At 47.2% G+C, this 15,285-nt stretch overlaps 1 long non-coding RNA gene across 4 annotated transcripts; it reads right to left on the reverse strand.

The window, feature by feature from the left end:
* Window positions 1–3,769: 3,769 nt before the first annotated feature.
* Window positions 3,770–8,149, reverse strand: LOC111861027 (uncharacterized). 4 transcript variants are annotated; one of them, XR_002842155.2, is made up of 4 exons: window positions 7,768–8,149; window positions 7,351–7,560; window positions 4,926–5,027; window positions 3,770–4,359 (listed from the first exon to the last, which is right to left on the reverse strand). It is a non-coding gene; the product is annotated as an uncharacterized lncRNA (long non-coding RNA). The 4 variants fall into 4 exon arrangements; XR_011992441.1 differs by having other exon boundaries at window positions 4,926–7,560; window positions 7,861–8,149; XR_011992440.1 differs by having other exon boundaries at window positions 3,770–3,977; window positions 4,926–7,560.
* Window positions 8,150–15,285: the final 7,136 nt, after the last annotated feature.

Raw genomic sequence — 15,285 nt, forward strand, 5'->3', positions numbered from 1 at the left:
TGATGTCTTTTGGAGTTTTGTTCTGGGTAGCTAGTAGATGACCACACACGCAGGTTCACTCGCTTTAATAAGAAGCAAAGGGTTTAATAGATTTGTGAGAAACAGATTTACAGCCTGTGTTAGCTGTAACATCACAAAAAAGTATTTTTTTCCTACAATTAAGGTGAGTTGGCGACATGGACAGCAGGGGGAGCAGTGGTTAACATCCTGAATTTGTGAAATTATGGACTCAGATGGGGACCTTCTTTTTACCACTGGATCAGGGATATGAAACATCGTTCTATGTTTGTGCTATTGGAAAATTTCCCTTCTGAGCCACATAGGTATATAACTTGTGGGCCGATAACTCCCTTTGTTTTTTTAATATTGGGGGAGCAAGTAGATGTATGTTATTTCCAAACATACGCAGGCTGAGTGGTTCAGTTTGTGTGGGGATTTAAGTTCTGGGTCCAGCATAAATACCAATGCAGGGCTGTATTCAAAGAGTCAACTACATGTGAAAGTTATCTGACCGTGTGGAAGAGCTTAGGACACAGGGAGCCAGGGAATGAGTCCAGGTTGGCCTCTGATTGGTGGAGACAGCATGCCTGGGCCCTTTATTTCAGTGATTGATGATTTGTTGCTGTATTGATGGATTGAGTGATCCAGTCCCAGTGGAGGTTCTTACCCTGACCCAATGACCTTCGCTAAAGCAATGCTATCCAGCCAACTGCAAGACAATATGGTTTTCCTCTCACATTGTGCTTTTATTAAGAAAATACAGTGGAATTGCTGGCTCCCCTATGTGGTTCTCAAATTCGTTCGAGAACCTCCTTCCTGGAAAATTCTGGAGAATTCAATAAAATGTGTGTTGATTTTGCCCCAGTTAAATCTTAAAGGGGTTGACCTGCAACTTAAAGTGAAGTCACATCGCTAATGATCGCTCTTGCTGTCGGAGGTCCATTGCAGCTCTGAAAACAAGACTAACGGCTGTTCATTTTTAAATAAGGCAAAGTTAATATTTGTATTCCTGCTGAGACAAACAGGAGGAATCTTAAGAGAAATGGAGCAAATATGTGTGGTATATGATTTTGGAAAGGGTGCAGTTTTAACGGGCATTAAGCCAAACTCAGTCGTATTTTACTGATGAGCTCTGTGATCGGCAGGATTTTTTGTAATATCAGCACACTAGTATCTGTTTGAATGTTAAATGATCAAATTCCCATAGTCGCCGGATCTATCGGGTCTCCAGGGTGTCCTGTTTGGGGCCGGGGGTGTGCAGTCACAGAAGCTCCTTCTCCTTCAGCTTCCAAAGCACGTCTCCTGCTCAGGAACTCGTTGAGTCTTTTTTATTTTTTTGAGGGTAGGAGCGGTTACGCTTATCTCCACTCCAGAGCCGGGGTGAAATTCTTAAGTTCCCCCGAGTGATCTCTCATAAACGGATCACACAAGCGGAATAAATGTACTCGCCGGCCGAAGGGACTTAATTTAGTCAGGCGAACATTATCAATCTGTACAAATAAACAAGGTGGCTGCAACAAACACCATCATCGAAGGAACTATTATCATGTGTGATGACAATCACGGCTACGTCCAGTGGATGTCTAGTTCTTGCCCCACCGCAGAATCCCAGGGTGTCACAAATCGGCGATTCATTATCCCATTAGCGCGTGTCAGCTTGTGTCGCCACCTGCAGGTGCCCCGCAGTACTGCATTTGGAACAGCTGGGGGAGACGTGATCGCCGCGCAAGGGTGACGGTAAGCAGAGACGGTGCGGGGGGGAGGGGGACGTGGGAGATAAATGGTGAGGAGAAGTAGCAGAGGGAGAGGCGGGGGGATCCATCTTGTCTTACTGGAGGAATTAACAGCACTGTTACCCTTCAGCAGTCCCATCTCCCATCCATCACTGCACTCATCCCTCATCAATCACACCGCCCATCTGTTCTTCATTCGTCTCGCCGCTTCCAGCCACGTCCTCCGTCCACCCTCATGCACTCTCTGTTCCCGGAGCCCGCCCTGACGAACCCATGGCTAGGGTGGGAACTGAATCGCAGTGCCGATGGTGGGAGACGCGGGCGGGGTGCAATGCAAAGCGCACATTGTGCACACTGGACGTGATGAAAAGTCCCGTGGAGGGAGGTGTGGGGCGAGGGGGGGGACATCCGACAGCCCCCGTGATTAATGACGACAGAGTGCGGTGCGGCTCCTTGGCTGGCAGCAGGGCCGCACCCCCCAGCGGGCCAAACCCCAGGAATGCTGGGAAGGATCCTAACACCGGTGCACACGTCATGTGACTTGCTGGTAAACACTGCTTTTTATGGGACAAGAGCCCAAGCGCCTTCTTCTCAGGGTTTTGGGGAGATTATAAACTGTCCAGGGAGTGGACCTTCCCTCCCTCTCTGCCCCCCCCTCCCTCTCCGGCCCCCCCCCTCCCTGCCTGCTTCCATCTCTCATCCTTCCTCAGAGCCCTACAGTAACCACACAATAAACCAGCCCAGATGTCAGGCCCATCTTTCATCTGGGTTGTAAAACAATCATACAGGCCATTCTTTATGTTCTCCCTCACAAAGAGAGTAAAAAATGTTCTTTGGCTCTTGGTTCTGCATCCCCCCTCCCACCTTCAAACGGAACGCATGCCTCCGCGCCCTGAGAACCACGCCGGCCTTTGGAAGTGCCACGGCGCTGATTCATTGACTGTGCGACTCTTTGGTAAATTGGCCAGATCCCGCGGTGAATTAACGCATCCAAAAGGGGATGTTGCATAATGACCCCCCCCCCCTCCCCTCCTTGCCTTGTTTGTCTCTCCCTTCCAAGTCTCCAGGCGCCCTTGACATGCAAATGCACAGGGAGACGCAGCGCCGCAGCGGTTGCGCGCGAGAGGACCCTCGCAATTATGGCGCACCGCTAATGCGCGCGTTCCCAGCTGGGTCTGATTTGCCCGCGTGCTGGGGGGGGGGGGGTGGGTAATGCCGCGGGGTTGTCAGCTCCCATGCATCACGGAGGCCACGCTGGAAAGAAAAAAACCCTGGCAAGAGAACGCAGCCATCTCGCGGGGGGGGGGGGGGGGGTTGTTGCGCACTTTCTGTAACCGGGGTGACAGCACCTTCCTCGGTTTCCCCCCACGGCGGCCCCCCAGGCCTGGCCCAAAGGCCACACTCTCCCATACGTTTCTTTGCACTTTCCTGTGTTCGCATTTCATGCCACACGGTACTTGTGGTGCCTCACGAAGCCCAGCAGTCACGCATGCGTCACTATCTGCCTCCGCCGGCCAAAAAAATCCTCCCGATTTTGCAACCATTCCGCATATTTTCACACATCCAAACAAACATGGCGACTGGATGGAAACAAAATGTGGACGAAAGCGTTTTGATAAAGACAACAACGACTCCAGCTGATCATTATGCCGCTTGGCATCATACGTGTGCGGAATCACTCAGTCGTCACTGTTTTTCTCCCATCTAATTGCTTAATTGTCTGTGTGGGTTGCTGATTGCCATCTGCACCTGTTTCTTTGTGCTGCATAAACACAGGTGTAACACTCACTCTGCGGGACAGTCGCTTCATTCATCATATATGTTTTCTGGGTTTAAACCACGGATTAAAAAAAAAAAAAAAGTTTTTGTTTTGGAATTGTTGTTGGTGAGTGGCTACCCCAAACATCCAAAAGTCCTGCTTGACAGAAAGCTGTACCGCTATGCCTGAATCGGCCTTTGTGGGGCAGCCATGTCGAGATGGGTTGGGGGTTGGGGGTTGGGGGGTGGGGGGTGGGGGGAGAAAGCAAAAAAAAAAAAAACAAGAAAGACGTTTATTCGAAACTTTTGTCTGCTCCCTGCAGATCCGTCCCGAGGAAAGGGGCAGATCCGTCTCCCACGCAGGAAACGCTTTCATCCACAGCTGACAGCTTTTGTCCACAGTGGATTCGCCGTTTCATCCAATAGCAGCTGCCAATCGACTCCGGGTGTGAAAGCGCCCATTTTCCTCGTTCGCTCTCTTGCTGTCTTCCAGGTGTAAAAAAAAAAAAATAGCAGGAACGTCATCAGGCTTCCCCCCAAAGAGCTAATCCCACAGCTATTCTGTCACGTGCTGCTGCAATCAAGGGGGGGTCGGTGCTGTGCCCGTCAAGGGCCCTGTTATTCTTTCCGGAAAAGACCCAGGGCTCTCGATTGTCCTGGGATGCTTCATCCCATCCCAGGCTCCACGTTTACATCCTTTCGGGGGGGAGGGGGATTGACAGTATGACAGTACAACATTTTTGAAAGACAGTTTGATTATTTATACTATTTAGAACCTGGAGTAACTTGCCGCCCCCTCTCTCTCTCCTCTCCTCTCTCTCTCTCTCTCTCTGTCTCTCTCTCTCAGTGGTAAGTTATCCCAGCTGTCCTGGAGTGTTGTGCAAGGTGAAGAAAAAAAATGGGGGGGTGGGTTAGAGGAGGCAGAGAGGCGGACTGGGGGAAGGAAACAGGCCTGATTATCCAAATACAGTCATTAAAGGGGAAATGTGTTTTTGGAACTGTCAGGATGATTAATGGCAGAGAGCAAATCCTCACAAATGCTCTTGTTTAGTCTAACTGGCAGACACGATTCTGTCCGCTGATTTATGGCATGAGGCTGTGGTGTGGCGTGGAGAGCAGAGGAGAAGCAGGCTGGGGGGGGGGGGGGGGGGCGGTGTTGTGGTGAAAGAACATTACCGCATAGGAGGTGGGAATCTGAAATGCGCAGGAGGAGCACACTGACCCTCACATACTTCTGCACTGAGTTAGAACAGACCAGCTCCAGCAGGGGGGGGGGGGGGCTGGCCAGCAGAGGGCAATTTGAGCAGGGTGCAGCCTGGCCCTTAAAAATAAGTCTGCCACAGCTTAAAAATAAAAAAGGACAGAGGAACGGCGAAAGGGCCGTTTCCAGAGCACGCTCACACCCGGGTTCCGGTGACGCGGGGGTGCATTAACCTGATAGATCTTTTTATCTGTCTCCAATGCATCCGAGAGACGATCCTCCAGGATAATTAACATGCCACTAAATCGTATCCTGAGTCTCCATGGTCTTGCTGGCTGGGAGAAAACAAAAAACAAAAAACAAAAACGACTCCGACTTTCCTCATTTGTCACAACCTTTTAACAACCATCCCCCCCAAAGCAGGTACAAATGAAAGTGTCCAAACCAATCAGGAGGCCAGTGTCAGCACCTCATAGATAGTGCCAGGGGGTGCATGGGGGGGACGGGGACGTGGGGGGTGGTACTGGCCGTCCCGTTTCTCACTGTATTACTTGTCAGGCCCATTTGCTCCAGTAAATTCAGCAAATTAACGACGGTTACGGGGAGCCCGCGAGGGGGGGGGAGTGTCGTTATGTAGTTAACGTTGCCTTTACCTTGACTTCTTCAGCCTCTTTGTTGCCATTGCTCACACACACACACACACACACAAACACACACACACACACACACACACACACGGGTCCTTGTAGATCACTTTCATTCTGCTAGTAAACTTCATATTACAATCTGCCCCCCCCCCCCCCTGCCTCCCTATTTTCACTGCGGGGAGGGTGATGAGATTAACGACACGGACAGTTTACGACGACAGGGATATCCGGAGGCTGACGTCACGCTGCAGACTCGACGCCGGGCATGCTGGGTACAGACCACTGTGCGGCTCCTGCGTCTTTCTATCTGTCCGTGGGAAACAGAACCCAGTTTTAATTCTGTTTTGATTTGGTGCGTCACCCAAGGAGCCTGGTTCTCTTACAGAATGTCACCTCCCCGGGGTCTGGCGAGGTTTATTGCATGCGTAGCTTATTCTGTGCTACATTAGGTGCCAGTGGAGAGCTTCTGGGTTTCCAATTTATCACCCTGGCAGGGCTGTGACTACCAGCTAAACGGATGTGAAATTATAAGCCAACTGACACCCTGAGCTGCACTCCCAGATTTCAGCTAGATAACGTCCCCTAAAGGGTTAATCGGCAATGAACGAACACCTTCACGAAAAATAAACTGAATAAAATATAAATCCACAGCCACACCCCCGCCTCCACATACCTTGACCATAATTCATTATGTCTAAAGCAGTCAGGAATAGTAACTCGATAACTCAGCAAACTTTATATGAACTGTAACCAATAAATCAAACATGTAAGATGGATGATGACAAGAAAGTGATTTGGCTCCCCGGATGAAGTGAAGACAGAACACCGGGATGAACAGGACACACTGGGATACAAACGACAAACATGGATATGGACAGCGGCTGGTATATTTAAGGAAAGTCAAAATGTTGCGGCTTTATACCCTCAGAGGGTTTTTCGTTTCAGTAGAAACCTATATATATATATATAAAAAAAACCTATATAGCAATAAACTTTATTTGTGTTTAATAGAAGGCAGCAAGGTGGCTCAATGGGCAGGGCTGCCACCCCTCAGCACCAGATTTGGAGATTCAGGTCCTGTTTCAGCCTCCTTTACCTTTTTATTTATTTAACAGACACTTTTACCTAAAACGACACTTAGCATCGAGAAAGCAGCCGCTAACTGAAGAGCCTGCTGGTGAAATCATTCTGTGGAGCCTGATGTTTGAGTCAACAACCTCCTGATCACAGGTACAGCATCTGAGTCCTCTGGGTTCACAGGGGAAGCCCTCACAGACCTAAGCCCCCCCCGGCAGCACGGCTTCCCATGGCTGAACCACATCCTGAACGGATGGGACAGCAGAAAATCTAATTTTTAAAATTTATCTTTTAGAATAAATTCATAATAATGCATCATTAGTCCTACAAGCGACGGGACAATATTAATAAAAATGGGGGCAGCCGAATAGACACTCCCGACCTTGTTTTTCAATAATAAAATAAAAGGTGCCAGTTAGACTAAAAGCCCCCCCAGCGTCCGCAGAGAGAGAACACAGATCACAGGCTAAGTGCCCGTTGCCGCTGACAGCACATCTCACAGTTATCTATTCAGTATATAAAGCTTATAAACGAGGCCAAAGAGGTGAGTCAAGCCCGATATAATGACAGGGGCAAATAGGAAGGGTGGGGGCCTGGGGGGGGGGCTGGTGTACAATTAGGTTCCTCGGGGGCCAGATGTAAGAGAATACATTTTAATTAGCAGCTGATTAACACCTGAAACACCAGGTGAGGCGACTTCTGTAGAGCAATTAAAGAACAGGAGCAGACAGGCTCCTCAGTCCTGGGTTACAATCGCAGGTGTGCGAGGTCAGGATCACAATTCGCCACGGCGACAATTCCGTGCTGTTTACTTTTATATTTAGCTGCTTAGCTAAAACTTCCATCCAAAGCAAACACAACTGTACTGTATTCTTCATTTTTGAATGATTTCGTTACAGCTGGAGGTTTTACAGGAGTAATTCAAGTTAATTACCTTGTTGAAGGATACTCCTGGGACTTTGATTGGAAACCTATGAGTGCATGATCACGATGTTTCCTTCTGCCCCTTGGCCTCCCAAAAAAACAGCCAGATGTACGTTAAAGGGAGTCCAATCCAGACAGGTGTGCAAAGAGCGGAACTAAATTGGTTGTAATTAACTGATCTGTGATTTGGGAATTGTTTCACCTCGGCATCCAGGAAAATCTGCACAAGAAAGTAGAGAAATAATTGAAACTGCTTGTAGAGGTTCTCAGCTGTAGAACATGACGTTAGATACTCAAGACCGGATAAGCAGTTATGGAGGATGGTTCCAGGCCTCCTCAGCATTAGCAGTTTGGCCAGAAGTATGTAGATAGCTTCTGGGAGCAAGACAACATCTGTAAGAGATTGTTTACCCACGATGATATTAACCTGGGACAGTTTCCATTGTAGGATCCCAGCGGTACCCTGGTAGGAGATTGTTAAAATAATCACAGGCAATACGGACCCCTGTGACAACCTCACCACTTGCAGGATGTTCTCCTGCACTTGGCGTCCATGTTGCTCTTCACTCGACATCAAGGCTCCCCTTGAAATCCTGGCACTGACACTGGGCAAGTAAATAAAAAGAGAAACAGTCATTTGTCTGAATAATGGTGCCTCAACCACGCCAAGATTTCTATATTTATTGTGATCTATTCTGTCTTAACATCTACATCCTAGCAGAAAAGCAGAGTCCTTCATACTGGGTGCCCTACGTGGCTAAATGCTCTTTATTCATCTTGAATGTTTCTCAGAAGTACAATAATAGTGCTTCTCTTGACATCAGAACTTACAGGTTCTAATATCAAAAGGAGGAGTGTCTTCAACTTGATGACATCACTCAGCAAGATCCATCAGGTGGGGGCAGATTGTACCACCGAGGGAACCAATCAGATGTGCCCAAGTGAGAGTGGCCATGGCATCTGAAAACCATAGAGACAGAGCGAGAGTGGAGAAGGGAAGCAGTCTGTGAGAGTATATAAAACCTGTCCTTCTCTAATATTTACAAGTATTTCCAGTGGATTACACACCTTCGGCTGGTATGGAGTTCCACCAAACAAACAGGATTTTTAAAAATCACTTTTCAACATTCTTTAATTATCTTCACCGCTGTAACGTGACGAGCGTCTCCATCATTATTATAATGGCCCAAAGCTGGGCTGCTTCCCCGCCTCCTTACTTCCAGGACACACCCCGAACCACAACTCCAAACCCGGAAAAAAAACAGCAGCGCATATCATCAGTTGGGCCCCCTTTCCCGGGAGGGGGTGCTTTCGGGTGCCGTCAGTTTCCACAGAGAGCCTCTGGCTGCGTCGCTCCGATATTAATGACAATAATAATATATCTGGCCACGCTAATTGTGGGGGAGGTGAAGGGGTGCAGGGCACACAGTTTCTAACTCTCCTGTAATAACTCTTTGGGAAAGGACATGAATCACCACTGCCTCCCTACCCCCCCCCCCCCTAAAGAGGGCAGGCTAATAAATGGTGAACAGCTGCAGAACCTGCTGATTTATTTCACTGGGCCTGCTGGAGAGGCTGTATATTCTGCTTTTATCCTCCCCGTGCCTTTTATCTGCATGCCGCTCTGTTCGGCTTCTCCGCTCTGTTCGGAGTCACCGGCGGCACCCCTTACCCCGCTATTCCGCTTCCCCCGGTTCCCCGCCAGGCGGAAGAAAGTGCACGAGGGGACACTTTTATTTACCCAAACTTGTTGTTATATACGAGCGTGCAGCAGGCACACACGGACACGCACACACAGGCAGACGCGCCGCCGTAAATCTCGCCGGGAGGAGAGCGCGGGCCGGCAGCCATATGGAAAAGTTATGCGAAGCTGGCGGAGGGACGGATGGATGTGGAGAGAGGGATGGAGCTTGGGAAAGAGAGAGAGCGATCGAGGGGGAGACGAGACGAGACGAGAGGCTGAGTGTTTACATGACCCCGCTGGAAATAGACATTCACCAGTAGCTCTGCTCCTCTCACGCTGATGGCGGCTGCAGCGGCGAGAGAGAAGATCCATCCCAGGAACCGATGGCCGCGTTTTGGAATGGGGGGGTGGGGGGGAATCAAAGTGGGACGTCAAAGACAACAGGAGAGACTGGAAGTGCTTAGTAAACAAAGAGGGGCCATGGAGGCGAGAGGCTGGAGTTAGGGGAAGAACAGAAAAAAGGCAGGGTGGGGGGACGGGGTGACTGGGCAGCATCCCTTATGTCTTGAGGGCTGGCCAGCTGCAGGCCCCTTTGGTACCCCCCCCCCCCACCTCCGGCCCCTTGTCTGCATGTTTAGGGCCATGATTAATGACCTAAAGGCCCAGGTCCCCCTCCCAACACCCCGTTCCCCCCCCACCACCAATGTCATCCACGCCACTGGCTGTCAGGCTAATGGACGTGGGCAGACAGGGAGCCCCCAGCCCCCCCCCCCAACCCATAACGACAGCCTAAAACTCTTCATTTCCTGACACTCACAAACAGCACTCGCACACCCCCACCGTTACAGAACAGACACTCGAGGTGTCAGTTCTCAGGAATCGTTGGCGGGGTGCGTTTACGTGGTGTGTGTGTTTGTGTGTGTGTGTGGTGTGCGCGCATTACGCGAGATCCGGGCCACATCGTGTGAGAGAGTGAAGGAGAGAGGGAGAGCAGAAGAGGGAGGGAGAGAGGGAGAGAGAGAGAGGGAGAGCACCTCTTGCATGTGCACCGTTCCCAGCCTGTCAGAGCGCTGTCAGCCAGTGATTTATGGTCGTGAGTCTCCAGCCCTTCTTCACTGCCAGTTCAGTATTGTTACAACTGACAGCTAATGAGGCCTGACATGCTTTCAAGCAGAGCACTTAACGGGGCTCCGCTCTCCTCCACTCACAGCCTCCATTTTCCTCCTTTCTCTTCTATCCTCTCTGTTTTTTTCTTTCTTCCAGAAGCAGTGGTGCTGAGAATGACTGCCACCGTCGCCGCCGCCACTCATGGGACAAACACACGGAGGAACAGGCGTGTCACGCAAATGCGCTGCGGAGTCGGTGGCGCGTCACCCAGCCAGGGAGGAAGTGGACACCTTGGGGCTCCCAGACGACATATGAACAGAGGAGGGCTTCCTGGGACTGCATTAAGCCGAACTGAGCCTACAGCTCGGTGTGCTCAGTGTACTGAGACTAACTTATATTGTCATGAAGCAACACTTAAGTATGTTACACTGTGCCAAATCCACACATAGTTGTATTACACTGTGTTGTGTCTACGGTTTGGAATATTACACTATGGAGTGTTACACTACATTGTGTCTACACTCCAGAGTGTTATACTTTACTCAATGCTTTGGTGTATTACACTTTTGGTGTATTTTATTTATACTTTGGAATATTACACTGTATTTTGTCTGCACTGTAGAGTGCAACACTGCATTATGTCTATACTTTGCAGTGTTTCACCGTGTGGAACCCAAAATTAGGTGTGTTACACTGTTTTATGCTGAACTGTATTATATTCTATAACTGTACTATACATGTACTGTAATCTATATTTTGGAGTGTTACACTGTAGTGAATATACATTTTGGAGTGGTATACTGTATTGTGTTACTCAATGTTTAATATCTAAATTTTGGAGTGTTACATTGTACTGAATCTATACGTTGGTCTGTAAACTTTGGAGTGTTACACTGTATTCTGTAACACTGTTCTGAATTCATCTCTTACTCCTCCCTGCATTTCAGCCATCACAGAACTGAACTGTGTAACAATCGCGCGCTGCTGTACAATTATGCAGACACCCGATGGAGAAACGCAGGCACCCCAGAGGCCCCGACCACAGAGTGACAGCAGGAACTCAGGAAGTGGTCATGATTTAAGATGGGCCCGGCCGGGAGCTCTGGGTGGCCTTTCCAGTGAAAACACGGCGAGCACACACACGCATTCATTAAGAAGCGCAGGCGGCTGAACGCCGATCCCGGTTATTATTACTGCCGCGGGTCGGGTGTTCGCAGCTCCGACCGCAGAGCGCGGCTGCATCTGAACTGAAAACAGGCTTCAACGAACCTTTCTTTTCCTCCACCCCTCCTTCTCGCCAGACCCGGCACTATAATCACTAACAGAGTGCGCTGGCAGCTTCAGCCCCCCCGCCTTAACCCCCCATCCCTTGTCAGCCATGATTAATGGCGGTCCGGTCTGGTGCAGCTTACGTTGCCAGTTTCAGCATTGTTCCCTCGGTACTAAATGAACTCTGACAGACTCCCCCCTCCCCGTTCTTTTTTGTTTAATTGTGCCGCTGAAACTTGCTACAGCGGCACCTATCTGCCAGAAGTCGCGCAGTTAATCTAAAACATCGCTGAAAGTTAAGTGGTTTTAAATAGACCTACTTCCGAAAGGGAAGTGAGGTAGACACTATCACTTAAGAATCATAATTTATCTGTCTCGCTTCTTTTTAAATCCTAAAATAGACAATTAAAACACTCTGCTGTGGTATCCGTTTTTAGGGTGTAAATGATGTGCAAGTTCCGTAAGTGTTGAAATTACCAGCCCATGTTTGTTTATTGTTTCACTTTAAAGCTGCTACTTGTTACCAGCTTAGTCAAAGCAGCGGCAGAACAGCAGATCGACTTAACCTGGCACGTACCATGTGAAAAAGATGTAATGGTGATGCGTGACGTTGCAGTAATGGACTGCAGAACAGCCATTAGCTAATTAATTTTATATATAGACATGTATATGATACAAAATAGAACAATATAGCTCCATTGCTATGCCCCTGTGATGAAACAACTTCAGATTGATTAGTTTCTTTCCTTCTAACTTCGCTTTACCTGGAAAGTGGTTCCGTTTTGGAAACATTGTGAGTATTGGGGGGGTGGTTATATTTTATCATTGTGTTGTCTTTGTCGCCATCTATTGGTAGAGTGAGTTTCCGGAACTTGGAATAAAGATTTCGCCAGTACTCGCTGGATGGCGCTGCAGACTCACACCTCCAGCGCTTTTATCAGCTACAGCTACATCTACTTCTGCGGCTTGCGTTCTCCCACGGTGTGCATTTGCTTGCACGTGGTTAAGTGGATTTGTTGCTGCCTATAGTGTGTATGTGTATTTTTATGGACAGGAGACCTAGATAAGGATATATTGTGGTTACAGGGACAGGCCATGGAACCCAGCGTTCCACAATTAAGTCACTCCAGCTACTATACTTCTTAAAGAATGACACATCCAGTCAGTATATAATAGGAGTATTACGGGATTATAAATTATCTTTGAAGAAACATTTTAAGAACAACATCCTATTTTAACCAGATGATTAAAGAGGTTAAGTTATGTGTATTTGCAATTTTATGGGCAATATAAGCTTGTGGGTGTGAACATAGCTTATGGGCTTTCCTGCACAGAACCACAAACACAATCCATAACACTAATCTAATGCTTAAATGTTATTAAATCAGGTAGTTTGGTGGCGTAATGGTCTCACACCTTTTAAGTTGTGGGATCAAAACCTCTCCCTGGCTTTGTGTGTGTGGACTTTCTCACACTCAAGGACACTTTACAATACAGACAGATACAATACAATACAATACAATTAAGTCACAGCAACAGCAAAACATCAATGAGAATGTTACGTATTGGTAGAGACATAATAGCATTCCTGAAATAAATGAGTTTTCAACTGGAGCTTGAAGATGTTAACAGACTTTACCTATCGCAGACTGTGAGGAAGTGCATTTCAGAATATAGGTGTTGTGATACAGAACGCCCTGCCGCCCATAAAGGATAATCTGAATATAGGTACAGGAATAAGGTTGGAGCCCAAACATTTTTGTGTGGGATGGAGTGTAAGGAAGAAGAAGGTCAGACAGATATTGAGGGGCAAGTCCATGGAGGACTTTGTAGGTGATCAGTAATGTTTTAGATTTTATTCTATAAGTGACAGGCAACCAATCATGAAGAAAAGGAGAGATGTGAAAGTTTTTCTCAAATGTGTAAGTAAACAGGCAGCAGAGTTCTGAACATACTGTAGTCTGTTGAGACGTATTGAGGATTTTTTTATTGTATAGGAAAAAATATGCTGGGATTTATTAAACCCTCTGGGTATCAATGCAAACCAGCAATGACCACAGAAGACCATAACTGGTTGTCAGCACTAGTAGCCCTCAAACTCTGAGATCTGCAAATGTGCAGGACAGTCACGAGGATTTAGGTTTGTGACAAAAATCCCTTGACTTGTCAGCCCACTCTTAACACAACCTTGGGTACTGATATGGACTGTTTCTACACTCAGTCGTCTCCAGTCATGGTGACTGATAGCCAGAGGGCAGACAAAGGAAGAAATGCAATGAAGTCAAGGTGGGCACTGGCCAGACAAACACTTTTCAAACCCTGGCAGAAAAACAAATGCAGAAAAAATTATATTGTTTTAAGCCTGTCATTCGATGCAGCCGACTGATCAGGTTGCTTTTCTGGGTCATTATTAATTCAGCTCAAATGTTTATCTCTTTTTCAGGAAGAATATGTTTCCAAAGTGTTTAAGGCTCTTTCCACACTTATCCCATAGCCTGGAAGCCAGATAGTACCCCTCTGTCACACAGCCATTCCTCTTCCCAATGGACTGGGTTTCTGAGGACTGGGAACTTACTAGGAAAAACTGCACTAAGGAAACACGTGACCCGTGGTTAGTCAACCAACAGCTCATAGCTGTGGGTGATTCAGCTCACAGCTGTTGTCCATTCTTTCTTTCTTTATTTGACTTCCATCATCCATCCATTTTCTATAACCACTTGTCCTATTCAGGGTCCATTCACTCACACATGCACACCTAGGGGCAATTTGGTAACTCCTATGTTTTTGGACTGTGGGTGGACCAGAATGCATGCCCGGAGGAAACTCAATGATGACATGACAGAGACCCGAACCCTGTTCCAAGAGGTGTGAGACAACAGAGCTAACCACGCAGTTAATCTAGATTACAGTCCGATAAACAGTCCTCTTTTGCTTAATTGTACAAATTCCTGCTCGCACAAATTTCGGGTTTATTTTTCTGTCGAAAGGGGAGGGCGGTCGTAATACTATATTTACGGTATTACAGCTTCTCACAAGAAGCTTAAAGATTAATATCTTCCCAGCCAGCCTCAAGACCCTGACTTCAATGAAATAAGAGAACATTACCGGACACGTTCAAAAGTAGTAAACAAAATAATTTTATTAATACAATAGTACCATATGAAAAAACATTTCTTTTGTAAAACTTAATAAGTCTCAAGCAACTTAACAGGTGACGCCAAGAAAATTAAATATGTCTTTCTGCCATTATCAGGAGAAGTCTGGTGAAGTTAGTGACTAACTGCTCTGTGACCTTGTGTTATCATATCATGCTGAATAAGCAAAGCTTGAACTACGTCAGTTAGGTCTGTATTTACATTTATGAAGCCTTCAGATCGCCTGAAAATTACACTGAGAAGCTTGACGGGCGATTTCCAATATTTCCCGATGATGCAGCACCAATGAAATAGAATTTCACAGAGTAATTACATCGCGATTTTCATTTTATGTCATACAGCAGGTGGCGTAGTAGTTAAAGCAGTTGAAGTTTTGACTAGGTTGTTTCAGACTAGGGGTATAATTCCAGGAAGAGTACTGAAATAACTAACTGTATAACTAACTATAAAAGGTGGGTGGAACTAACCGGTTTTGGTAAATATTGCCAGATAAACACTTGAATATATACTTTATAAGACGGGTAGTCAATTTTCTATAACACTTACAAGTGAATAATCCGCATGTCATTGTAAAACCATTAAACGATTTCTGTGAAATGTGAAATAACGCCTTTAATCTATCCCCATGATTTAAGGCCACATGTTACAGAAAAGCGTTGGTTGGTAAATCGAACATAACTTCATCTGAATTTACAGTAATCGGCCTATCCGGTTACTGAGCTGTATCAGG

Source organism: Paramormyrops kingsleyae, chromosome 7 (assembly GCF_048594095.1).
Source record: "Paramormyrops kingsleyae isolate MSU_618 chromosome 7, PKINGS_0.4, whole genome shotgun sequence".
NCBI classification, from domain to species: domain Eukaryota; kingdom Metazoa; phylum Chordata; class Actinopteri; order Osteoglossiformes; family Mormyridae; genus Paramormyrops; species Paramormyrops kingsleyae.